The sequence below is a fragment of the Thalassophryne amazonica genome, chromosome 3, assembly GCF_902500255.1.
Source record: "Thalassophryne amazonica chromosome 3, fThaAma1.1, whole genome shotgun sequence".
In the NCBI taxonomy this organism is placed as follows: Eukaryota; Metazoa; Chordata; class Actinopteri; order Batrachoidiformes; family Batrachoididae; genus Thalassophryne; species Thalassophryne amazonica.
The window spans coordinates 85,834,253-85,860,412 of record NC_047105.1 but is presented as its reverse complement, the minus strand read 5'-3'; the positions used below and the strand labels follow the sequence as shown (position 1 = coordinate 85,860,412).

Genomic DNA, 26,160 nt, shown 5'->3' with positions numbered 1-26,160 from the left:
TTGGAGGCGATGTCATTGCGCTGTGTTTTGGCTGGTATTATGTTGGGGGGGTACACGGAGAACTGCAGCAGCCAGGCAGTAACCAGCGGCTGAGGATCGTGGGGAAGTCCAGAAAATCAGGTGCAAAGTCTGTCATCTCCTCCCAGGGTCGCAGGTAGCTGAGTTCGCCAGCCAGTCACAACTGTTCTCATCCCCCCTCCATCCTTGCCTTTCTTACCCAGTGACGTGTGGTCAGGGGAGAATTCTAAAGTTATTTTCCTTTTAACTTCACCAGTTTAGATTATTTTTTTATTCAAAATCACTGAATTTTCACATTTGCCGTACAAATACTGAGAAGAGATGTGCGGTGAGGCAGCAGCCAGCCGTGCCTCACCTTGGATTGTGCAATCACTGGGCTGACTGCTGGCATGCTGTGCAGTGAGACTGGCTCACTGTATGTCGCTATTAAAATGGTCAAACACTTTGGTTGTATGAACTTAAATTTTATAGTTTAGCTGATGTACATAATGTACAGTGTTTTTGTCAACAGATGTGTGTGTAACATGTTTTGTGTGCAAAAAGGCACCAAGTGAGGCACACAGTTCTCCAGCCTCATGGTAGGGGGCAGTAGTAATCCCAGGGATTCTTCTTGCAGGAACTCCTCAGCTGCAGAATAAGTGACAGCAAGAAACAAGAGCAGCCTTTTATTTATTTTTTCCTCTCGCCTGACCTTCAGTTTCAGAATGGAGGGCTGCATATCCAAACCAATTTTCTAAACTGGACTTTCAATTGAATCAGGAGGTAATACTTTAAGGAAGACGAACGCCGAAGCTAAAAGGTTTGCTTCAGACAACAGAAGACCCGCTCTTTTCAAATGGAGTGGGACACATGAAACGTCTGGCTGTGTTGATATCCAGCAAGAAACTGACTTTTCTACTTTTCCTGCCTTATTTTCTCAACTTGACTCAGATGGGACATTGTGACCTGAAGAATTTGCAAAGAAGTCTCATCAAACACAAGCGGTCACATTCAAAAACAAAAAAGGCTGAAAACATACAGTTGGAACAGGACTGATAAAGGACAACTTTCTTCCCTGGCAGTGATCTCCACTGAGAGACTTTTAAAACTGAAGAAAGATAAGGAAAACTTCCACAAACAAGTCATCAATGCTTTTGTTCAGAAGGAGCGGTGGATGGACTTCATTTATAAGTAAAGGTAAGACCATAATAATGTTTTTTTTATTAAATGTGCTTTTTTGTGTGCTACAGTTTGTATGTGTAAAGAATGCTGATATGAGATTTTAAACTTAGCCCGTTAACTGCTGCCAATCAATGGTGAATAGGCTACTCTGTGGGGTTAATATGTTTGTAAATGTGATTGTGATGAAGTCAGTGCCTCACCAGCCATCAACCTCACCACACGCTGCCTTGCATTGTGTGGCGCCTGCAGAGCCCCCGTCTCCAGGTTGCAATTTCCTCCATCAGCCAATGCAGCGAGCTCACCGTCAAATGCGCCTGACCCTGCCCTGTGGGGACTAAATCCTACTCCTGCTCCTGTCTGCGTGAGGATAGACCTGCAACCCTGTTCATTTCCTCATAAGAATTCATTTTGGAGACTTTATGCACTGAATTATGCACAAGATTACACATCTGTCCATGCGGCCAGGTATCCCACTGGGGTTCAACAAGGTGGCCTGGAGTTGCTCTTAACCGTGAGCACGCTTTCACCTGTTCCTCTCCCTGTCGTGGACACCCAGCACTAAAAAGCACTGACTTCTCCCCTTTGCTCCCCCCGCCAACATCACACCTGCTGGACTCTCCACCATGTTCTGGACAGATGTGCGAGGTTGAGATTGAGATTAATAAATGCAAATTTCTTTACAAGGCTAAATACTTGAATAATTTGTTCTGTGTTTACAAAGTTCAGGGCAATGTTCAGTCTACTGTGGTTGCGCAAATCATTTTTTTTTAAATAATAGTGGTGGTATTTATTTATTTTATTTATTTAAAAATTTTAAAATTATTTCTTATCATGCTTGGTGCCATTGTTAATGCAAAATTATTTATTTGCAGCGGTTTTCAAAACACTAATAAATGATTATTAAAATAATCACTCTATATTTATTTAATATTGAGTATTGAGAAGTTATTTTGGAAATAAAGACAACCGCACCGACAAATTCTGAATTATTGTTCATTTTGGGGGGGGAACACCACAAAGCATTTGGGCTTAGGGCACCCAAATGGCTAGCACCAGCCCTGAAGGACACAGACACTATTGAGACTTAAGACAATACAGGAATAAAACACAGAAGCAAACACCAGAGGAGAGACAAGACTGGAGGGTAAGTGAAAAAGGCAAGTAACTGCAACATAAACTAAAGGTGAAGCCTAACCAATAGAGAATGACAGCAATGCCAAACTAAAGGACAGAAGACAAGACAGGACAGACAGATGAACAGATCAAAAAGACATGGGAACACCAAACAGGCATATACCCAAAAACCACCTGACTAGACTAGAACCCTAACAAATTTCATATATGCTAATATTTACTGTAAGTACAGGTGACAGAAGGAATGATTAAAAAAAAAAAATAGAAATAAATGAATCCCGTTACAGCTGAGTTCCTAAAACAGGGGTAGGCAACCTGTTCCAGAAAGAGCCATGAGGGTGCAGGTTTTCTTTGCAGCCACTGACTCCACCAGGTGATTTTACTGATTAATATCACTTTGAGCAGATGGAATCAGTTAATCAGTGAAATCACCTGGTGGAGTCAGTGGCTGCAAAGAAAACCTGCACCCTCATGGCTCTTTCTGGAACAGGTTGCCTACCCCTGTCCTAAAACATTCCTGCAGTCTTTATATTGCAGTTTGGTGTGGAAAAAGTGAACCAACAAGACACGTACTTATAAGATAGGTCTATTTGTATGCAAGTGCAAATCCAAAAGATGATTTTGAGCATCTTCAGCAGAGCTTAAAATATCTCCCAGCTACTCAGCAGTCCATCAGGCAGTCCTCTGATCACCTCATTTCAGATAAAAAAGCAGCTCTCGGGGGCTTTAAGGAGCAACAACACCTTCCACCTCTTCCACCTGTTCATACATCCCAGGAAATATAGCTGAAACAGACCCAAGTGAACACGCCTTCTGAATAATGAAAACTTTGAATATAAAACTACCAGCACGCCATCCTTTTAAAAAATGAAAGACTGTAAAAGTTAATGAGAAACGATCCATATGAGTCCCATTGGGATAAAACATATCACATATCACATATGCTGGTAATCTTGTAAACATAAAATCCTTAGAGGATTGCCTTGCATCAGTGAAAACCTGGATGTCCAGCAATTTCTTACTGTTAAACTCTGATAAGACAGAAATTATGGTTCTCGGTCCAGTGAGACATCCGCATCAGTTTGACCAGCTAACACTTAACCTAGGCTCATGTGTCATACATGACGCTGACAAAGTGAGGAACCTTGGGGTAATTTTTGATCCTATGCTGTCCTTTGACCTACACATTAGAGATATTATGAGGACTGCTGTCTTCCAGCTACAAAACATAGCACAGATTCGTCCCATCCTGTCCATTACTGATGCAGAGACCCTGATCCATGCATTTGTCTCTTCTAGACTGGACTATTGCAATATTCTGTTTTCTGGTTTACTGCGGTCCAGCATTAGGGGTCTCCAATTAGTTTGAAATGTTGCTGCCAGACTACTGACAGGAAGCAGAAAGTTTGACCACATTACACCCATTTTAGCATCTCTTCACTGCTTTCCTGTCTCTGTGAGGGCGGATTTTAAGGCCCTGTTATTAACTTATAAAATTAATTACGGACTGGCACCTCCCTACTTAGCTGACCTACTTAAAACCTACGTATCGACCTGGACTCTGCGTTCTCAGGGTGCAGGACTACTTTGTGTCCCTAGGATGAATAAAAAGTCTGCAGGCCATAGAGCCTTCTCTTATCATGCCCCTATTTTGTGGAATGATCTCCCTACAGAAAAAAACATCTGAAGGTTTGTTTGTGTTAGATATATTTGTGTTCAGTTATGGTTTTCTTTATTTGTTTTTTGTACTTCTTTTGGTATTAAGGTAGTTATTTTATTTAGGGTTATACTTTTAGTTTCATTCTTATTCTCACTTTCCTTTCTTCTCTCTTGGTATGTGCAAGTAGAACTTGATTTAACAAGTTTGTACCACTTAGGGCCCTGTCCCACTGGCGTTTAGGAGGATTTGCGGATGGAATGCGCACAAAAGTGGCCCACATCCACCAAACAACTGCAATAACCGTGTAACATTCCTGTATGAGTCGGCCGCCATCCGAACACGTCCGTGATCATCCGCAGAGGCACGCATGTCCGCAGCAGGATTTTTGAGCGGCTCAAAAATCCTGCTGTGGATGAGATCCGCATCACTGCCTGAACACATACTGAAGACATATGCAGGACATACACAACCAACACGCCGCATATCCCCTGTCATCCGCTGATATCCACAACTGACGGGTTGGCGCGGCTTGGCGGCAGACCGGGACAGCGTGCAAAACAGATACGACGCGTGCCCAGTACGGCCACATCACAGTCGCAGATGGTATGTCGCGCATGCAGACAGAGTGGGCACGGATGAAGCGAGTGCATCACGGCCGCTGTGCCCCTCATGGGGGTGCCTCTGCGGTCGCCTTCGCTTCTGTTCCCTGTTATATCCGCTTTTCTTCCTCATGTATTCGCTGATCCACCCCGGGACATTTGTCATTTCCGCCCACCTTTGTTGCGGACGCTCAGCTTTTATCTCATCATTTCATGCACAAATCCTCCTAAACGCCAGTGGGACAGGGTCCTTAGGATAAACAGAGTTAAGTTACAATTATAAATCATATGTCTGCCGTTATTGTGTGGGCTTGGGGCAGGGGGATGGACCTCCCTTGAATGCCCACGGGGGCCAATAAGAGAAGGATTTTGCGAAAAAAAGGTCCATATCTGTTATGCATATGTAATCCTGTATAAAGACTGCTTGTATCCATTGTCTGGGGTTCTGTAAGAGCGGATCTTGTCTGTAAGGGAAATTCTTGCAGGGCCCAGGCCTGATTATTTTTGCTGTGACTTTGATTAGATTTAAAAGTGCGGAATAGCTCGAGTTTGTACTTTGTAAGGGGCAGTATTACAGAAAGAACTGGGTGAAGAATTAACATTTGCTTCCAAGAACAAGACATTGATGAGTCTGAAAACTGCAATTTATAAATCATATATGAGATTTCTCTCCTTTAGAAACATTTAAATGTACAGTAGTCATCATTCTTGTGATTCAGTTCATTAGTTTATATTGTAGTTTTTCCTACTATATGATGTTGATGGATGGACATATGAAAAAGGAACATTTGAATAGAAGCGCAAGTGGAATCCATTCCAGTATAACAGTTTTCACTTCGTGGCGGGGGTATTAAAGTTGATTGTCACTGATGCTGTCTTGTGATGGAACAGTGCTGCCTTAGTGAATTTTATGACAACCTTTGAGTCTGATAGTTTGCTTCAATCTGTGTGTACTTGTTGTCATATCAGTACTAGATCTGGATTGTCATTGGCAACATTATGCAAAACTGATTGTAGAGCTGAAGCCATTATTATATCATTTAAGATTATGAACAAAAAACAAAAATATTGCCAACTCTTTTGACAAGTCATTGGTCTGTTGAACTATTTTTAACTGTGTTGTTGAAGGCAGAGCAGGTTAACTGTTTCATGCTTGCTTCTGTGTGTGGTGTGAGGTTGATGTGTTTGCAAAAGAAGACCGTACTCTCATTTGAGGGCGGGTGCTAAAGGGGTAAAAAATGACGCATATGGCGTAATTTCTCTATGTCCGTGGTACAAACCATGGCATTTTGAATGGGTTTTTGGACAAATTACACGCAAACAAAGTGACAATGCAAAGAAAACGTGAGGATGCGGTGGGAAAATGGACATGTGTTGCAGTTTGTTTATAATCCAGAGCTCAAACGTGTTGAGGTGGTTTTGCAGGTGAGAGAATGGAGCTACTCTGGTTAGCTGTGTAGGCTAACACTTACCGACACATCTCCCACTCACTTCGTCTTTTCTTCCACTGGGAACCGAAAAAAAAAAAAAAAAAAAACTTTTCACGATTGCTTCTGTGATTGCAGCGGAAAACAAAACAGTACACCATTTATCCCTGTGAAGTTATGCTCAACAAAAATATAAACGCAACACTTTTGGTTTTGCTCCCATTTTGTATGAGATGAACTCAAAGATCTAAAACTTTTTCCACATATACAATATCACCATTTCTCTCAAATATTGTTCACAAACCAGTCTAAATCTGTGATAGTGAGCACTTCTCCTTTGCTGAGATAATCCATCCCACCTCACAGGTGTGCCATATCAAGATGCTGATTAGACACCATGATTAGTGCACAAGTGTGCCTTAGACTGCCCACAATAAAAGGCCACTCTGAAAGATGCAGTTTTATCACACAGCACAATGCCACAGATGTCGCAAGATTTGAGGGAGCGTGCAATTGGCATGCTGACAGCAGGAATGTCAACCAGAGCTGTTGCTCGTGTATTGAATGTTCATTTCTCTACCATAAGCCGTCTCCAAAGGCGTTTCAGAGAATTTGGCAGTACATCCAACCAGCCTCACAACCGCAGACCACGTGTAACCACACCAGCCCAGGACCTCCACATCCAGCATGTTCACCTCCAAGATCGTCTGAGACCAGCCACTCGGACAGCTGCTGGAACAATCGGTTTGCATAACCAAAGAATTTCTGCACAAACTGTCAGAAACCGTCTCAGGAAAGCTCATCTGCATGCTCGCCGTCCTCATCGGGGTCTCGACCTGACTCCAGTTCGTCGTCGTAACCGATTTGAGTGGGCAAATGCTCACATTCGCTGCCATTTGGCACGTTGGTGAGGTGTTCTCTTCACGGATGATGCGAAGGAGATGTGTTGCACTGCATGAGGCAAATGGTGGTCACACCAGATACTGACTGGTATCCCCCCCCAATAAAACAAAACTGCACCTTTCAGAGTGGCCTTTTATTGTGGGCAGTCTAAGGCACACCTGTGCACTAATCATGGTGTCTAATCAGCATCTTGATATGGCACACCTGTGAGGTGGGATGGATTATCTCAGCAAAGGAGAAGTGCTCACTATCACAGATTTCGACTGGTTTGTGAACAATATTTGAGGGAAATGGTGATATTGTGTATGTGGAAAAAGTTTTAGATCTTTGAGTTCATCTCATACAAAATGGGAGCAAAACCAAAAGTGTTGCGTTTATATTTTTGTTGAGTATTAAATGGACGTCCCGGTAAGTGATCAAATCCCGCAATATCACGGGGGTTCAAACGAGACTGCAGCCTCCTATTAAAGTGACAAACACTTTGTATGTCGTGAAAATTGTACACAAGGTTACACCACTAAGACTTTTTACAAGTGCTGGACGTGCGTCACTTCTAGCTGTGGACTCCAGAGAGCAGAGTTTCTGAAAAACCAGTGTTTGCAATGATGATATAAGAAGTTAATGGATTATGATGAAATTTGCTACTGTTGATTACACCTTTCAAAGACCTTGCACATGGAAGTCTGTCCATATTGCCCTTGGACTAATAAACAGTTCCAAATAAATAAATCTCCAAGTCCAGTTCCTCTATCATAATACTTTGGTGAGTTTATGATTTATGTCAAGGTTTAGACTAAACCAGATATTTCAAAACAGCATCTTTAACTTTAGTATGATCTATTTTTTTAATCTCAGCGTAATCAATGATCAATATCATAAATTGAAGTGTCCTGGAATAGACTGGCTTGTCCACGATGTACCTCACCTTTTGCCAAATGACCACTGGGATACATTCCAGCCCCCCTTGTGTTTTGAGGTTTGTTTGAAGAGTGTGTCACTGAGTTGTAGTGTGTTGTGGTTGAGGTGAGACATCTACATTTGCAACCACTGTCCCATTGTCTATACAGAGAATATCGGCCAAGGGCCCCAAGATGACTGAATTTGATCTTGCACATGTCACAGATGCAATGCTTTGAACAAACAGGCATATATTGTATGGACTAATGTGTCTGACTGATAGTGGTATAATTATTGTGTAGAAATATGCTCAGATTCTGCATGATGATTGGATGATCTGTCTGAGGCTGAATCCCTTTTTGATTAACAGCGAAATGAGCGAATCAGCAATCTTTTGGTGTAAACATCCGTGGGAGCATTTTCATTCTGTTCTGAGTTGAACCGGAGACTTTCCTAATCCTCTTAGCGGCATTTTCTTTGTTAAAAACGACTAGCGACAAATCGAGCTTCTATTTCTGGTGGGGGTTTTTTGTAGCTGCTTGTGTTTGGAGACTGATTTCTATCACTCTTTCTGACTTCTATCGCAGTTTCTGTCCCTACCGAGCAGCGGGTGCTGCTGAGCTCCTCCACCGTCACAAAGCACTCACAGACGGATACACTTCACACTAGCCTCGCGCCAGTCCCAGCTAGCGAGCTAGCTAGGTCGCAAGCTGCACATAATGGCAGACAATTTGAATGTTGTGGACCGGATTTTGGCGAAGCCATTTGATAGTCTTCCTTACGAAGAAAAACTTAGAGTTAAACAGCAGGGCAGATCAACTCCTCAGATTAATTTGGTGCAAAAGGTGGGGAAAAGTAGCTCAGCTCTCAATGGTTTGCAGGCCAAAGTTAAAGCAATAGCCCCCAGTGCAATGTTGGTGCATTGCTATGCACACACATTGCTGTTATGTTGTGGATTTATATGTTCATTTTGGAGATTATTTAAGTATTGTATTTATTATTTAAATATTTAATTTTTATTACAACTTTATTTTTCTGTAAGATAATGTGAATGTCATTTGATTCTATTTTGTATTTGGATATTGAACATTTTGCACACCATTGCACATCTGAAAGAAATTAAACTATTTAACGTGTTTACTATAAATGCAGTCTCCTGCCTGCTGATGTTACTTTCAAATAGTTAAATTAATGAGCCATACTTATACATCACGCTGTATGTAGAAGCTAATTAAAACATATTTATGAGTTTGCTACCCCTTTAAGGTTAAAAACAAGAATGACACCTGTATGATGTAAGATAATTACAAATAATGCTAATGATTGTGGGTACGTTACACACATAACAGTGTAGCCTATGGAATAATGAGGCATCTGGTGCTGAGGTGATGGTAGGGGGGCCCCCAAATGAAATTCTGCTTAAGGCCCCATAAAGGCTTGGGCAGGCCCTGTGGAGGAGACACCACATCTCTGCCGAGAAATCAGCTTACCCGACAGGTAACCTCTCGGCCGTTTCTGTGCCGGTCGCACATTACTTGCTACTGAGTTTTTTTGCAGTCGTAACCTTTGTATGCTCGCAGCTTGGAGCTGGGTTTGTGGAGGTTAGAAGGAGTTGGCGTTTCCCACTCCTCACTTTCTTGATCATTTAAGTATACTGTTGGTACTGCACGTTCTCAGTGTTCCTGTTTCTGGGAGTGGTGGATTTTCCCTCAGGAAGGAACTGTGACTTTTTGCTGACTGCTTACTGGGTGTTCACACACCCACCATAAACTGTTTGCTCTTCCTGCCAGCAGTACCAGATCTGACAGCTGGAGGCAGTGGCCACCTGGGGACTCAGGACTTGGCGGCTCCAGTGTGTTGCAGGTCTCCGTTGGCGGTGGAAGTCGTGTGGGGCCCGGCTCTTCTCTGGACAGGCGTCTCCTATCCTCGAGCCTGCCCACACGCCATCTGTGATATAATTGACTGTTACCTAAAAGCAGCATCTGTATTCCGTTGTGCACATTTCACAACATTAAATTGTTATATTTTGGCATTTCCATTGTCCGTTTATTTACGCCCCCTGTTGTGGGTCCGTGTCATTTCACTTTCACAACAGGATTTCTCAGCCAAACGTCATGGACCCCGAGGGGCACAAACCATCGATTGAACAATCAATGGAGACGCAAGGTGCACAGGCGCCAGCAGGAGGTGTATTGGGTGAACTGCAGTAGTTCTTAACCGCCTTCACTGCTCGGTTGGATTTAGTGACCGAGCAGAACATTATACTCAATCGTAGGATGGAGGCTCTCACCGCGCAGGTGGAAGCGCGCACACAGGGTGCAGCTGCGGCACCTCCTCCCGCTGACCTGTTGCAGAATACAGAACCTCCAGTGGTCGTTCAACGAAACCCCCCCACCCCCATCCCCTGAAGCATACAAAAGCCCTCCGGAGCGCAGCCGAGTATGCAGTCGACTTCCGCATCGTGGCAGCGAGAGCCGGCTGGAATACTGTAGCGCTCCACGCTGCCTTTGTAAATGGACTGTCTCTGGTCCTCAAGGAGCACCTGTTGGCAAAGGACGAGCCGTGGGATTTGGACGGGCTTATCGACCTGGTAATACGGTTAGACAACCGAATAGCAGAACGTCGACGGGAGCGAGACGAAGGGCATGGTCAGGTACAAGCCGTCCCTCTTCCTTCCGGGTCCGAAAATGCGCCGCCTTCCCCACGCTCCACAGCCAGAGCACGCCACATGACAACAGCTCCCCCTGCTGACGTTGCTATGGAATCGAGCAGAGCCAAAAGAAAGTCAGATCACAGACAAAGGAGGCTGGCCCGTGGGGAGTGTTTTCACTGCAGCTCAACCAAGCACACGCAGAAAAACTGCCCCAAATGGTCAAAACAACAACACTCACCCTTAGAGACTGGGCTAAGGGTGCGTCACAATACTCACGCGGGGAACCCATGCAAATCCGCACGCAACCCAGTCACGATCCTGAGTGGGGATCTAACCCTTCATGCCCCAGCATTGGTGGACACGGGGTCGGAAGGGAATCTGCTGGACAGCAGATGGGCAAAGGAAGTAGGGCTCCCTCTAGTGGCCCTCCCTTCACCATTGAAGGTACGGGCACTAGATGGCACCCTTCTTCCACTAATCACACACCAGACACAGCCCGTGACATTGGTTGTGTCTGGGACTCACAGGGAGGAGATCGTGTTTTTTGTAACACCTTCTACCTCCTGAGTGATTTTGGGCTTTCCATGGATGGTTAAGCACAATCCCTGGATAGATTGGCCATCTGGGGTTGTGGCTCAGTGGAGCGAAACCTGCCACCGGGAGTGTTTAGGATCCTCGGTTCCACCCGGTGTGACCGCTAAAGAGGAGGTTCAAATCCCCCCCAATCTTGCGGCGGTGCCAGCCGAGTACCACGATCTTGCTGACGTTTTCAGCAAAGATCTGGCACTCACGCTGCCCCCGCAGGCTGTACAACCTCTCATGTCCTCACTCCTCACTTTCTTGATCATTTAAGTATACTATTGGTACTGCACGTTCTCAGTGTTCCTGTTTCTGGGATTGGTGGATTTTCCCTCAGGAAGGAACTATGACTTTTTGCTGACTGCTTAACCTGTTTGCTCTTCCTGCCTAACCTGTTTGCTCTTCCTGCCAGCAGTACCAGATCTGACAGCTGGAGGCAGTGGCCACCTGGCGACTCAGGACTTGGTGGCTCCGTTGTGTTGCAGGTCTCCGTTGGCGGTGGAAGTCGTGTGGGGCCCGGCTCTTCTCTGGACAGGCGTCTCCTATCCTCGAGCCTGCCCACACACCATCTGTGATATAATTGACTGTTACCTAAAAGCAGCATCTGTATTCTGTTGTGCACATTTCACAACATTAAATTGTTATATTTTGGCATTTCCATTGTCTGTTCATTTACGCCCCCTGTTGTGGGTCTGTGTCATTTCACTTTCACAACAGGTGGACCTTCAAACAGTGTTGCCAACTTGGCAATTTTCTTGCTAAATCTGGTGACTTTTGTTGGTGGAAAAACCCTACAAAAATAACCTTTACTCAAAACATAGAAAATCTCAGGTTTTGCCTCGTGAGTCCGTGGGCAGTGCGAATAGAATACACAGACAACAATAATTTGAATTCAAGTTAATCCTACCAGGTTTATTAAAACAGCAGAGCAGATCAGTCATCAAAAATCATTCATCTTTGCACAAAAATGGGTTCAGAATGCATACACATCTTTAATAATGCCACAAAACTGATACCCACAACATGTGCAGCAAAAAGAACACTCTTCTTTTCCAAAACAGTTTTTTAAGCTTGCAGTTCAGGGGCGCCCAGTCCCACACGTCTTCAGTCTAAGCACAAAACATGTAACTCCATGGAATAAAACAGGCATTGTTGTTAATCCTTAATCGTCCAACGTTGTGCACTGTTTTCTTGTTTTCAGCTCCGTATGAGAACAGGTCCATGTGTTCAGTTCAGTGGCGTTATTGTGTCTCTACAGACACTTTCATGGTTGCCTCCCCGATAACAAATAACCCAGTCATTGTTCTCCCTGTAGAAGCAAAGTTCTTTCATAGTCAAAGTATGAAATCACTCACATTTTACAGAATGCAGAAGCAGCAATTAATTTTGAACAATACAGTCGTTCAAACATAAATGTACAAACCATTTGATTATAAACAGAGGCAACAACATTATTTGCAGTACACTTCTTGACCTCATGACCTTTGAACATATCATGAAACATCATGTCAGGCATTCGTCATGACTTTATTAAAAATGGTCAATGTCTGACATGTTTTAAAACCAACATGTTACACCCTACTTAAGCATATGTTATTTATGAAAACCTTAAACCAAAACACTTTACTGATTTGAGAGTTAACACACCTGTCAGCAGTTCAACATGTTCAATACAGTTCATCATAAGCACATATTTCAATCATTAATCAAACCGTATAATATTGTATCATTTCAAAACCATCAGAAATCAGTTGAACACCTATCAAAGCATAGGCATACACATTTTCATTCATTTGACATCATGATAAAACCCTTAAACACATTATGGCACAAGTATACACTCTATTCAACTTCATTCATTCAATACAATATCTAGTTCATTTAAACCTGCATGGTGTAAATACTTCTAAACATTTGTTACTTTTTGTAAATAATGAACACAAAACCTTTTATTTAGTTTGGTAACTTTTAGCATTGTTAACATGCAAAGCTAATTATGAGTAAAATAGCACATATTTTCATTTATTCTTTACACTTTCCAAACCCTCTTAATGACTTTTGTTCTCAAAAGCGACTAGTGACAACTCTAGCTACTTTTCCTGGCATCATTGGAGACTTTTTGGCTGTTTGGTGACTCAAAAGCGATCTGTCAGTCTCTGTTCTCACTGAGTGGCAGCATGTCCACACCGCCCCATAGCTCGACAACTGGCCAGGCTATGAATTGGGCCGATACTGGCCCCTATTTTGCAGTGAGATTTCCCACTCCTAAACAACCGATAGGAGAGCAGTGCTGGATTTAACGACCAATAGGAGAGCAGCGCTCGCGCCACATCATCATGAGGCTGACACATGGGCTGATGTCAGTGTCTCGGTCACCAACTAATCACAGGCTAGGAGAGAGAGGCCAGTATCTGTCCCAATTCATGGCCGGTTGTCGGGCTAACTGCCCCACAGCAGTCAAAATCGGTCACTATACACTATAGACAGAGATACACACTCCTCTGCATTCAAAGTGCAAATGAATCATGCACGTGCAATGCCACCGCAGCTGATGCTGCCCTGTTTCAGAAGGGATCTAAAACAAAAAATTTGTTTCTCACCTAAATGCTGCTGCAATGATCTGATCATTGAATCGCAAACCTCACTCAGACTCGGTCAGGCTGGGTGCCTAATTATTCTCCATGACTTTGAGAAGCCCTGGCTTTGAGAAGTTATTTTATTGTGAGAGGTGATGACCAATTTTAGTGACAAAATAAATAAACAAACAAACAAGTTTATTTGTAGTTCTAAATATTATTATGGTGTTTTTACTCACTTTTTTTTTGTCTCTCCCACCACCTTATTTTTTTCCTACAGCATCTGTTATGACATCATATTATGCATATCATATGCAAATTAGGCAATGACGCCATTTAGCGACTTCTTTTGACTTTTAGGACAGCCAATAGCTACTTTTCTTACTGAGGAGTTGGCAACACTGCCTTCAAAGCTGTAGAAACATCTCAAGGATGATCAGTGGAAACAGGATGCACCTGATCTCAATTTTGAGCTTCATGACAAAGGCTGTGAATACTTAGTATATGTAATTTCCTAGTTTTCTTTGTTTTCAATAAATTTGCAAAAATCTAAAAAAAAAAACAAAAAAACAAAACAAAAAAAAAATCACATTGTCATTTTGTGGTGTTGTGTGTAGAATTCTGAGGATAAAAATGAATTTCATCCATTTTAAAATATGACTGTGACTTATTAAATGTGGAAAAAGTGAGGAGCTGTGAATACTTTCCGGATGCACTGTATATGTGAACAGCCATTCTGAATTTTATTTTTCAAGCATATATTTTTATTATTATTATTTAAAAAACAAACAAACAAAAGACCAAGCAACAAACAGGAACAGCTCAACATACTGTTGTTGTCCATTTGGCTGCTCCCATTTTGTTTGGGGTCGCCACAGCGGATACAGCCAGATCCGCATTGGCATTTGGCACAAGTTTTACGTTGGATGCCCTTCCTGACGCAACTCCAGTGTAACCTGGAGAAACACACACAGCCGCTGGTGTTCCAAAGGGGTCTCCCATCCAAGTACTAACCAGGCCCCACACTGCTTAGCTTCTGAGATCTGACGGGATCAGCCTGACACAGAGCAGATCAGCTGCAGGAACAGCTCAACATACAAAAGGGCAAAACAGTCCACCCCCAACCATGAGAAGAAAATGGGCCTTTATTGTCACTGAAGATACAACAAAATTTGTCCTCTGCATTTCACCCATCCTAATTACAGTTAGACACAATCCAGCCATTGGGAACAGTGGGCAGCCACAGTCCAGCATCCAGGGACCAACCCCAGATGTAGAGACACTGCCTTTGTCAGGAGCAGACCTCTTTCATGGGAAGAAACCAGAGTGCCAGAAGAAACCCACACAGACACAGGCAAAAACTCCACACAGAAAAGGCCGGAAGCAATCCCATTATTTTCTTACTCTGATGGATCAGTGCTAACCACTAAGCCACCGTGCCACATGCCAAGATAGTGGAAAGGCTGCGCGTGAGTCACAGATAAATTGGTTTCATTTTGGACTGAAATGATCAAGGTTGTACAGAACCATATATTAGGTTACCACTGACTCAAAATGAATAAATAAATTCATGTGAATTGGTGTCAAATCTGTAAAGCAAGGGTGTTGCACTGCCTCTGTGCCATTTCTAGTTTAATCATAATTTATGTTTGACTTATGGCTTTATCAAATTAAATGAATTAACCCAGTGACTTCATCCTTTCACATGTATGAAAATGTTACAAAGTGTTTCAACATATTTTAATACGTCAATATGTATGAATATGCTGTATTTAAATGCTTTAAGACAGCTAACAGAAAGTTAATATTACTTTCAATGACACCAGGTGAAACTTAATGATAGTCATAAAAATACACACAAAATGAAAACTGCCACCCTATGGGTGACTGATATCTTGCCAAAAAAATGAACAAGAGAGACTACCATGAGGAACGACCACTGTGAAGAGGGACTGACGAGGCAAGGCCATTCACTATATTCATGCCAAATTTGGAGGCAAAAAAAGCACAAATTGCGACCAGCAAAGTTTTTGGGGGGTTTTAGTTGTTGACATTCCTGTGACATTGATCTTTGACCTTGACCCTTTTGTGTACTGAAAGGTATTGTCATAGGACTGCTACATGTGAACTTACAAGAGTCTGTGTGTTGTGTGTTGGGGGGCTTGGCTGGACACTGTTTTGTTGGGTTTGTGTTTGTTTACCTTCCTAGGTGGTCTGGGACTGACCTCTGGGAAAATTGTGCTGCAGAAGAGTCTCTCACCTCTGTGATGATTGGTTGCACCTGTTGCATCCTCGTGCTGCTCTTTATCAGGATGATCTGCAACACCTGTGACATTCACATGCAGACTAAGGACTCTCAGCTGGCGTCAATGAAGAAATGAGGAGTTGCATTTAAGCCAGCAATGATGAGGGCTGTTTGCCGGAGAATACAACCTTGTTACGACCTTGTATCGACCGTTGGGGACGCTGAGGGCCGCTCCAGAGTTTGACGTTACGTCTGTGAAGGAGGACTAGGGTGAGAGGCAAAAGCTGTCAGCACACGTCAGAGGTGATTATCTTTAAAGGCTTATTTGTGAATATAATGTGGTGTTTTTTGCACAGCTAAATTTGAACATTGAAGAAATTGTCTTGTTTGCTCCTCGCGGCTGTGGTTTGCAGAATAATAAACCTACACAAGCCGTGAGCAGCTGTTCATCTGAATTAACTCTGAAACCTGAACTGAACGTGTTGCTGATAAGTGTGCCTTTAATAGCTTTCTGGTAATAGTATCGAATAATCTCACCTCTGTTCCCCCTCCACAGAGTACAGTTCTGGGAAAAGCCACCTGGGGGGTGTCGGCGGAAAACCTGAGTCCAGAACGTTCGGGCTCCGGTCTATTGAGGTGCTGAGAGAGCGCGCAGCCTCTTCACCCCACCAGTATTATTTAATTTGTATTTCTTGTACAGTACCGATGGGTGATTAGAAAATAAAATTGTTTCTTTTGGAGCTGCTTCTGGTTATTTAGCGCTGGGTTCAGTCAGACGCTGGACCACTCCTTGAGCCGCGTCCCACACATAACAGAATTCTCCGGCTACACCAGTATGGACCCAGCGGCAGAAGCAGCTCCATTTCAGGAGAAACACCTGGAGATGATTTGGGAGCAAGTACAGCACCTTTCAATCCAAATTAAGCAGACAGACACCCGAGTGACGGAGCTTGCTTCCTGCGGCTGCAGCTCCGGTTCCATCAAGCCCGGGGCGGATAAGTTCGCCGTCTAGAGATTCGGCAGTTGAACCGGTTATTTGTCACCCAGAGCCTTATTCGGGAAATGTAGAGGCTTGTGCTCCGTTTTTAATGCAGTGTTCTTTAGTTTTTTCTCAGCGACCGGCATCTTTTTCTTCTGAGAGTAGCCGCGTTGCATACGTTATAAATCTGCTGCGGAGTGATGCCCTGACGCGGGCCACTGCGTTGTGGAGCAGCAAATCACCACTGTTGGAAACCTTCGATGAATTTTCCCGTGAATTTCGTTTGGTTTTTGATCATCCGGTGAAGGCAGATACATCGGTTCAGCGATTGCTGAATCTCCGACAGGGGCGACATAGCACAGCAGACTATTCTGTGGATTTTCGAATCTTTTCTGCACAGTCTGGGTGGAACGCTGCTGCTTTGAGGGGGGTGTTTATAGACGGGTTGAACGATTTCCTGAAAGACGAGCTAGCGGTCCGTGACGAACCGAAGGAATTAGATGAGTTGATATCCTTGGTTATCCGTCTGGACGATTGGATTAAGGAGCGTGGACGGGAGAGAGGGAGAGTGTCCGAGCAGAGTTTTGGGTCTCGGGGTTCTCCTCGACACAAGTCCGGACCGCCTCTTCTTCGTGCCACTGAGACTCCTCCGACGGGACTTCTAGCTCCTCTAGTGGAGGAGCCGATGCAACTTGGAAGGAATAGAACTGTTATATTGCCCCAGTCGACTGAGCGACAGGAAACAGCTCAGTGATGTTGCGCCAGGTGTTTTTTGGAGGGGTTGGGATGTAAATGGGGAAAAATCAGTATTTTGATTTATGGGCACAGTATTTGTATGTAGTCCTGGTGGAGTGAACAGGCTGATCGGAGTTCGTTTGGACTCAGGTGAGTAGGAGTTTTTTTTTATTGTTTATAGTATTTAATTTTTTTTTTTTTAGTGGGGTGGATTGTTTTGTTTGTTGGTTTTTATTTCCCTGTCCTCTAACCCCAACCTCACACACTTCTGACCGTTCGTCTTTAGTGTTGTGGGGTGGTGCAGGTTGGTTACTGGGCATTCCCATGAGGACCTCTGCACCTGGGGGGGGTCCAGGGCTTTTTTTTGGATTTAGTTAATTCCCAGTTCCACTCCAGCCTCAGTGAGCCTCTGACCGTTCACCATTGGCGTCACTGAGGTGTAGGGCTGTGGGGATATACTCCAGTCGGAGCGGTGGGGCCGATCAGTGCCGTACGCCTTTTCCGCTGCCCACCCCTCCCGGTAGGCTGGAGTATAGTCGGGGGGTCGACTCTGGCCGTCTTGCCTGTTTTCCCCTGCCCTTGGGGTGGAGCTGGGTTGCGTTTTTCCTGTTGTCTTCCCCGGATCAGTAGTCCTGAGCCGATTGCCACGACGTGTCTGCCGATAGACTCTGGGGGTGTTCCGGGGTCTTTCGGGGTGCTGGGGAGGTCAACGGGGCTTCCTGTTGTTTTTGTTTGCTCCTGGGGTGGTTTTTGGGAGTCCCTGGGGGTTTGGGGTTTTTGTTTCCTCCTGTTTCCCCCCGGGGTTTGATGGGACGGTCCTCTGGGGGGGAGGTTGGCTGTGGGACCGACTGGCCGTGTTAGGCTGGGGTGGGGTTCCTGGGTTGTGGGGGTGTCTCCTGGGGTTTGATGGAACGGTCCTCTGGGGGACGTTAAGGCTCCCGTGTATGCCTGGGGATTCCTGGATGGCTCCTGCCGTGGTTGTTGCTCCTGGGGTTGACGATGATGTCCCCTGGGGGAAGTCGGGCTCCACATGTTGTGGGAGGGCGTTGTTGTTTTTTTTTTTTGACCTGTGTTCTAATGTGTTGGGGGGTTTTTGTTGGGGTTTTTGGGGTTGTATGTTTTTCGTTTCTCCCCGGGGTTTGATCGGACGGTCCCCTGGGGAGGTGTTGGGGTGGGTGTTATGTTTTTTCTTTTGTTTTTCCCCGGTGTGCTTTCCTGGGCTGTGTTAGTGAGGTTCTCTGGGGGGGATGCTGGTTTTTTTTTTTTTTTGTATTTTTGTTTTTTATGTGGGGTTGTGTTGGGACTCTTTTGGGGGTTTTGGGGGTGTTTTTGTTTTGTTGCCAGCCTGCCTTCCGGCCGCGTTTCCTGGCCCTGTTGCCTGCTGTGGACCCTGTGGGCGTCGTTGCTGCCTGTTTCCTGTTTGGACCCCGACGAGAGGGGCGGTTTTCGGGTCAGGTCTGTGCGGTCGCCGGGAGGCTTCCCGTTAACGGGGGGGGTACTGTTGTGTGTTGGGGGGCTTGGCTGGACACTGTTTTGTTGGGTTTGTGTTTGTTTTCCTTCCTAGGTGGTCTGGGACTGACCTCTGGGAAAATTGTGCTGCAGAAGAGTCTCTCATCTCTGTGATGATTGGTTGCACCTGTTGCATCCTCGTGCGGCTCTTAATCAGGATGATCTGCAACACCTGTGACATTCACGTGCAGACTAAGAACTCTCAGCTGGCGTCAATGAAGAAATGAGGAGTTGCATTTAAGCCAGCAGTGATGAGGGCTGTTTGCCGGAGAATACAACCTTGTTACGACCTTGTATCGACTGTTGGGGACGCTGAGGGCCGCTCCATAGTTTGACGTTACGTCTGTGAAGGAGGACTAGGGTGAGAGGCAAAAGCTGTCAGCACACGTCAGAGGTGATTATCTTTAAAGGCTTATTTGTGAATATAATGTGGTGTTTTTTGCACAGCTAAATTTGAACATTGAAGAAATTGTCTTGTTTGCTCCTCGCGGCTGTGGTGTGCGGAATAATAAACCTACACAAGCCGTGAGCAGCTGTTCATCTGAATTAACTCTGAAACCTGAACTGAACGTGTTGCTGATAAGTGTGCCTTTAATAGCTTTCTGGTAATAGTATCGAATAATCTCACCTCTGTTCCCCCTCCACAGAGTACAGTTCTGGGAAAAGCCACCTGGGGGGTGTCGGCGGAAAACCTGAGTCCAGAACGTTCGGGCTCCGGTCCGTTGAGGCGCTGAGAGAGCGCGCAGCCTCTTCATCCCACCAGTATTATTTAATTTGTATTTCTTGTACAGTACCGATGGGTGATTAGAAAATAAAATTGTTTCTTTTGGAGCTGCTTCTGATTATTTAGCGCTGGGTTCAGTCAGACGCTGGACCGCTCCTCGAGCCGCGTCCCACACATAACACTGTGATGATGATTTGCACTCTTTTTCACACCCTTAAAAAAAAATCTAAATATTATAAGTTTTTTTTCATCATGACATCACCAAATGATGATATATTCTGTATCCTCTCATCAAGCTCTTTAATTTGGTGTATTACCCGAAATGCTTTCCTGAAATATTACATTTGACATACTTTTAGGTCATCTTTGAACTCAAGGTAAACCCTGAAGGTCAAGGTCAATCGCTTATCCCTGGTAATGGCTTATGCAGCAAACTGTCTTTATTTATTTCATTCATTTAAAAGAAAAAAGAAAAAGAAAAGCAGAAACAAAGCACCACAACACCAGAATGAAAAGGAGCAGAAAGAAGAATAAGTCTTATGATTTCTGCCCCTTTTAACAATACAATCTTTCAATATCCAGCATCATAGTCAACATTATTTAACAGATTGCATTTCTTTAACTTGTCACATACCACTGACCCATTTCATAATTATGGCCATTAATTAATAGATTACATCTCTGACAGGTTACATTCCAAACTCAAAACACTCCAAACATTATTAACAAATCACCTTTTTTTTTTTACTTCCTTGCAGCCCACTGACTTATTTCACAGTTTCATACTTACTTAATACATCTAATTTAATATGTTTTTAAAATAATTGAAGCAACCTTAATTCTTTAATTTCTTTATTAAGATTGTTTCATAATTTGACACCATTTCCTGCAATACTCCTTTCCTTTACTTTGGTTCTAAATCTTGTTTTAGGGTTAACAACGTCCGCCACCGGTGCTATTGCCCAACAGGGTGCCGGTGGAAATTGGTCTACTGCTGGGCGAAGACGACGAAGAAGAGGAGGAAAATGTTGCCACAAAAGCGGGAGAAGAAGAAAACTAGAAGGGTGGAAATGAGAGTGGGGACTTTGAATGTTGGTAGTATGACTGGTAAAGGGAGAGAGCTGGCTGATATGATGGAGAGGAGAAAGGTAGACATATTGTGTGTGCAAGAGACCAAGTGGAAGGGAAGTAAGAGCAGGAGCATCGGCGGTGGGTACAAGTTGTTGTACCATGGTGAGGACAGGAAGAGAAATGGTGTTGGAGTCATTTTAAAGGAAGAGTATGTTAAAAGTGTGTTGGAGTTTAAGCGAGTGTCTGACAGGGTGATGAGTGTGAAGTTGGAAATTGAAGGGGTGATGATGAATATCATCAGTGCATATGCCCCACAGGTAGGTTGTGAGATGAAGGAGAAAGAAGATTTCTGGAGTGTGTTAGATGAGGTGGTGGAGAGTGTGCCCAAGCATGAAAGAGTGGTGATAGGAGCAGACTTCAATGGGCATGTTGGTGAAGGGAACAGAGGTGATGAGGAAGGAATGGGTAGATATGGTATCAAGGATAGGAATGGGGAAGGACAGATGGTAGTTGATTTTGCAAAAAGGATGGAAATGGCTGTGGTGAATACCTACTTTAAGAAAAGGGAGGAGCACAGGGTAACATATAAGAGTGGAGGAAGGTGCACACAGGTGGACTACATTCTTCATAGGAGATGCAAGCTAAAAGAAATCACAGACTGTAAGGTGGTAGCAGGAGAGAGTGTCACTAGACAGCATAGGATGGTTGTTTGTAGGATGACTTTAGAGGTAAAGAAGAAGAAGAGAGTGAGAGCTCAACAAAGGATCAGATGGTGGAAGCTGAAGGAGGAAGACTGTTGTGTGAAATTTAGCGAGCAGGTGAGAGAAGCACTAGTTGGAGAGGAAGCAGTTTTGGACAACTGGAAAAGTACTGCAGATGTGGTGAGGGAGACAGCTAGGGCAGTACTGGGTATGACATCTGGACAGTGGAAGGAAGACAAGGAGACTTGGTGTTGGAATGAAGAGGTCCAGGAAAGCATAAGGAGAAAGAGGTTGGCGAAAAAGTTTTGGGATAGTCGGAGAGATGAAGAAAGTAGACAGGAGTACAAGGAGATGCGGCGTAAGGCGAGAAGAGAAGTGGCAAAAGCAAAGGAAAAGGCATATTGCGAGCTGTACAAGAAGTTGAATAGTAAGGAAGGAGAAAAGGACTTGTACCGACTGGCTAGACAAAGGGACAGAGCTGGAAAGGATGTACAGCAGGTTAGGGTGGTAAAAGATGCACATGGTAATGTGCTGACAAGTGAGGAGTGTGTGCTGAGAAGGTGGAGGGAATATTTTGAAGAGTTGATGAATAAAGAAAATGAGTGAGAGAAAAGGCTGGATGATGTGGTGAGAGTAAATCAGGAAGTAAAAGAGATTAGCAAGGAAGAAGTGAGGGCTGCTATGAAGAGGATGAAGAGTGGAAAAGCAGTTGGTCCAGATGACATTCCAGTGGAGGCATGGAAATGTCTAGGAGACATGGCAGTAGAGTTTCTAACCAGATTGTTTAATAAAATCTTGGAAAGTGAGAGGACTCCCGAGGAGTGGAGACGAAGTGTGCTGGTTCCTATTTTCAAGAACAAGGGTGATGTGCAGAGCTGCAGTAACTACAGAGGCATAAAGCTGATCAGCCACAGCATGAAGTTATGGGAAAGAGTAGTAGAAGCTAGGCTTAGAAAACAGGTGAAGATCTGTGAGCAGCAATATGGTTTCATGCCGAGAAAGAGCACTACAGATGCAATGTTTGCTCTGAGAATACTGTTGGAAAAGTACAGAGAAGGACAGAAAGAGTTACATTGTGTGTTTGTGGACTTAGAAAAAGCTTATGAAAGGGTGCCAAGAGAAGAGTTGTGGCATTGTATGAGGAAGTCTGGAGTGGCAGAGAAGTATGTTAGGGTAGTGCAGGACATGTACAAAAATAGTGTGACAGCGGTGAGATGCGCAGTCGGAATGACAGACTCATTCAAGGAGGAGGTGGGATTACACCAAGGATCAGCTCTGAGTCCTTTCTTGTTTGCAGTGGTGATGGACAGGTTGACAGATGAGATCAGACAGGAGTCCCCATGGACTATGATGTTTGCAGATGACATTGTGATCTGTAGTGAGAGTAGAGAGCAAGTTGAGTCTAGTCTGGAGAGGTGGAGATATGCTTTGGAGAGAAGGGGAATGAAAGTCAGTAGAAGCAAGACTAAGTACATGTGTGTGAATGAGAGAGAGCCCAGTGGAATAGTGCAGTTACAAGGAGTAGAAGTGGTGAAAGTAGATGAGTTTAAATATTTGGGGTAAACTGTTCAAAGTAATGGAGAGTGTGGTAGAGAGGTTAAAGCGAGAGTGCAGGCAGGGTGGAGTGGGTGGAGAAAGGTGGCAGGAGTGATTTGTGACCAAAGAATATCAGCAAGAGTGAAGGGGAAAGTTTACAAAACAATAGTGAGACCAGCTATGTTGTATGGTTTAGAGACAGTGGCACTAACAAAAAGACAGGAGGCAGAGCTGGAAGTGGCAGAGCTGAAGATGTTGAGATTCTCTTTGGGAGTGACAAGAATGGACAAGATTAGGAATGAACATATCAGAGGGACTGTTGTGAAGGTGTAGGAACACTGACCCACAACAGGGGGCGTCAAATGAACGGACAATGGATAAGCCAAACAGTAACAATTTAATGTTGTGAAGTGCACAACGGAATACAGACAAACACAGTTTTGGTACCACAGACAATTAACTGTTGAGTGACGTGTGGGCAGGCTTGAGGATAGGAGACGTCCGTCTAGAACCGAGCCGGATCCCACACAGCCCTCACCGCCAACGGATCTGAAGAACACCGGAGCCGCCAAGTCCTGGAGCCCCAGGTGACAGAAGTCCAGGACTGCAGCTCTGGCCTCTGGTGGGACGTACAGTCTGTTCTTGGGGCCACTCCCCGGGTCCGGGCTCCATGTCAGGGCCTCCCGGACGGTCTTCTCCACGTCCCAGGTGAGGGTGGCCACGACAGTGGACTCGGGGATGATGGTTTCGGTCGGGTCTGACAGCTCTATCCTGACTTCCTCTTCGTGCACCCGGGACAGGGCGTCAGACCGTTGGTTCTTCGTCCCGGGGTGGTATGTGATCTGAAAGTCAAAACGCCCGAAGAACAGTGACCAGCGGGCTTGCCTGGGGTTCAGACGCTTGGCGGTCCGGATGTACTCCAGGTTCCGATGGTCAATGAAAACTGTGAATGGCTCTGAAGCTCCTTCCAACAGGTGTCTCCACTCCTCCAGAGCCTCCTTCACCACAAGAAGTTCCTGATTGCCGATGTCATAGTTCCTTTCAGCCGGGGTCAACCTGCGGGAAAAATAGGCACAAGGGTGGAGAACCTTGTCGGACTCCCTGCTCTGGGACAGCACGGCTCCTATCCCTGAGTCAGAGGCATCCACTTCGACTATAAACTGGCGACTTGGATCAGGCTGCACCAGAACTGGCGCAGTCGAGAACCGGCATTTCAACTCCCTAAACGCGGCTTTGCACTGATCGAACCAGGTGAAGGGGACTTTTGTGGAGGTCAGGGCTGTCAGGGGACTAACCACCTGAGTATAGCCCTTGATGAACCTCCGGTAAAAATTAGCAAAACCGAGGAACTGTTGCAGTTTCCTACAGTTTGTTGGTTGGGGCCAGTCTCTCACCGCCGCTACCTTGGCCGGATCGGGTGCAACGGAGTTTGAGGAGATGATGAACCCCAGGAAGGACAGAGAAGTACGGTGGAACTCGCACTTCTCGCCCTTCACAAACAGCCGGTTCTCCAACAACCGCTGCAGGACCTGACGTACATGCGTAACATGAGTCTCAGGATCCGGGGAAAAGATGAGTATATCGTCTAGATATACGAAGACAAACTGATGCAGGAAGTCCCGCAAGACATCGTTTACCAATGCTTGGAACGTTGCGGGGGCATTTGTGAGGCCGAACGGCATGACCAGGTACTCAAAGTGACCTACCGGGGTGTTAAATGCTATCTTCCATTCGTCTCCCTTCCGGATCCGAACCAGGTGGTACGCATTCCTATGATCCAGTTTTGTGAATACTTGGGCTCCATGCAAGGGCATGAACACTGAATCTAACAGGGGCAGAGGGTATCGGTTGCGAACCGTGATCTCGTTCAGCCCCCTGTAATCAATGCATGGACGTAGTCCACCGTCTTTCTTGCCCACAAAAAAGAAACCAGCACCCATCGGGGAGGTGGAGTTCCGGATCAGCCCGGCAGCTAATGAGTCCCGGATGTAGGTCTCCATTGATTCGCGTTCAGGACGTGAGAGGTTGTACAGCCTACTGGACGGGTACTCAACGCCCGGGATCAAATCAATGGCACAATCGTACGGACGGTGCGGGGGAAGGGTGAGCGCCAGATCCTTGCTGAAAACGTCAGTAAGATAGTGGTACTCACTTGGCACTGCCGTCAGATTGGGAGGGACTTTGACCTCCTCACTAGCTGTCACACCAGGCGGAACCGAGGATCCGAGACATTCCCGGTGGCAGGTTTCGCTCCACTTAGCCACAACCTCAGACAGCCAATCAATCCGGGGATTGTGCTTTATCATCCAAGGATAGCCCAAAATCACACGGGAGGTAGAAGGTGTTACATAAAACACAATCTCCTCCCTGTGATTACCAGACACCACCAGTGTCACTGGTGGTGTCTGGTGTGTGATTAATGGATGAAGGGTGCCATCTAGTGCCCATACCTTCAAAGGCGAAGGTAGAGCCACTAGAGGGGGCCCGACTTCCCTTGCCCGTCTGCTGTCCAGCAGATTCCCTTCCGACCCCGTGTCTACCAGTGCTGGGGCGTGAAGGTTCAGATCCCCACTCAGGATCGTAACTGGGATGCATGCAGATTTACAGGGTTTCCCCACGTGCGTATTATGGCCCACCCTTAGCCCAGCTTCTAAGGGCGGGCGTTGTCGTTTAACCGTTTGGGGCAGTTCCTCTGTAGATGCTCACTCGAGCCACAGAAAAAACACTCCCCGCGGACCAACCTCCGTTGTCTGAGCTTTGTATTGACTTTAGCCCTGCTCGTGTCCATAGCTTCGTCAGCAGGGGGAGCTGTTGCCACACGTGAGTCACGGGCTGTGGAGCGTGGGGAAGACGGCACCCTTTCGGACCCGGAAGGAAGAGGGACGGCTCGTGCCCGGCCACGCCCCCCGCCCAGCTCCCGATGGTGTTCCTCTAATCGGTTATCTAATCGTATAACCAGATCAACAAGCCCATCGAAATCCCGCGGTTCATCCTTAGCCAGTAAATGCTCCTTCAGGACCGGAGACAGTCCATTTACGAAGGCGACGCGGAGT

The 26,160-nt window shown here is 45.3% G+C and overlaps 1 long non-coding RNA gene across 1 annotated transcript; it reads left to right on the top strand.

The window, feature by feature from the left end:
- On the top strand, positions 1-24,546 carry LOC117507962. Its single transcript, XR_004559909.1, has 3 exons — positions 1-127; positions 23,179-23,190; positions 24,536-24,546. It is a non-coding gene; the product is annotated as an uncharacterized LOC117507962 (long non-coding RNA).
- Positions 24,547-26,160: the final 1,614 nt, after the last annotated feature.